Source organism: Nomascus leucogenys, chromosome X (genome assembly GCF_006542625.1).
Source record: "Nomascus leucogenys isolate Asia chromosome X, Asia_NLE_v1, whole genome shotgun sequence".
In the NCBI taxonomy this organism is placed as follows: Eukaryota; Metazoa; Chordata; class Mammalia; order Primates; family Hylobatidae; genus Nomascus; species Nomascus leucogenys.
The window spans coordinates 91,034,048-91,035,317 of NC_044406.1; positions in this window are offsets into that span (position 1 = coordinate 91,034,048).

Genomic DNA, 1,270 nt, shown 5'->3' on the forward strand with positions numbered 1-1,270 from the left:
GTTTTGTTTTGTTTTGAGACAGGGTCTCATTCTGACGCCCAGGCTGGAGTGCAGTGGTGCAGTCTCGGTTCACTGCAACCTCTGCCTACTGGGCTGAAACTATCCTCCCACCTCAGCCTCCTGAGTAGCTAGGACTACAGGCATATGCCACCATGCTCGGCTAAATTTTTTTATATTTTTTGTAGAGACAGGGTTTCACCATGTTTCCCAGGCTGATCTCAAATTCCTGGACTCAAGTGATCCACCTGCTTCAGTCTCCCAGATTGCTGGGATTATAGGTGTGAGCCACCGTGCCTGGCCTGTATTTTCTAATTTTTGACAATAGGGTATAATTTCATTATATAAAAATCAATTCCATGAGAAAATAATAAGTCATGATCATCTGTGATAGGAAGAGACAGAAAGAATTTTGGCCCCATCTCTACAAAAAAATTTTACAATTCGCCAGGCCTAGTGGTGCAGGCCTGTAGTCCTAGCAGCTCAGGAGGCAAGAGGATCACTTGAGCCCATGAGGTCGAGGGTACAGTGAGCCATGATGACAACATTGCACTCCAGCCTAGGCAACAGAGTGAGACTCCATCTCAAAGGAAAAAAGAAAAGAGTTTTGGAATCTGTATGGTTGAACCCAGTATTATTTTAAAGTATGATGCACAATCAAAAAGGTTGCATTTAGGAAATCTTGTTTCTAGCTTATAGTACTTACAACAGGTTAGATGGTACACATACTTCTTAGCTAGGGATTCAGGCCACCCCAAAGTTGTATTATACGACAGTGTCACTTCCCAAATACTGTTCCCACCCTCAACTTTGCTCTTCTTTTCTCCCAAACATACTCCAAATGGCCTCACCTCTGTTCCTTTGAGTAGGCTGCTCCTGCTACCGGAAATTTTCTGCCCACCTTCTCTGTTAGTTGAAATGTCATTTATCCTTCAAGGTTTAAGTAACGGTCACCTCTTCCCTGAAGCTTCCCCTAATCCCTCCATTCAAAAGTGAACCACTTTTCTCCTCAATCCCTTCCAATAACATTCGTTAGCAACTGCTGGCACTTGCCTAATATCCCACTGGTTGCTGTCTGCTGCTGGAGGGCAGGGACTAGGTCTGAACCATGTCCGTAGCTTCTAGAGTCTCCAGAACAGTGTCACGAACCCACTGGGCTCTCCAATTTGGGTCTGGCAAGGCTTGTATGATCTGGCTTTTGCCTGCTGCCTTAGCCTGATTTCTAGCCACCCTCCTCCTTTCTGCAGCTACACTGGCCTTTTGTCAGTTCCTC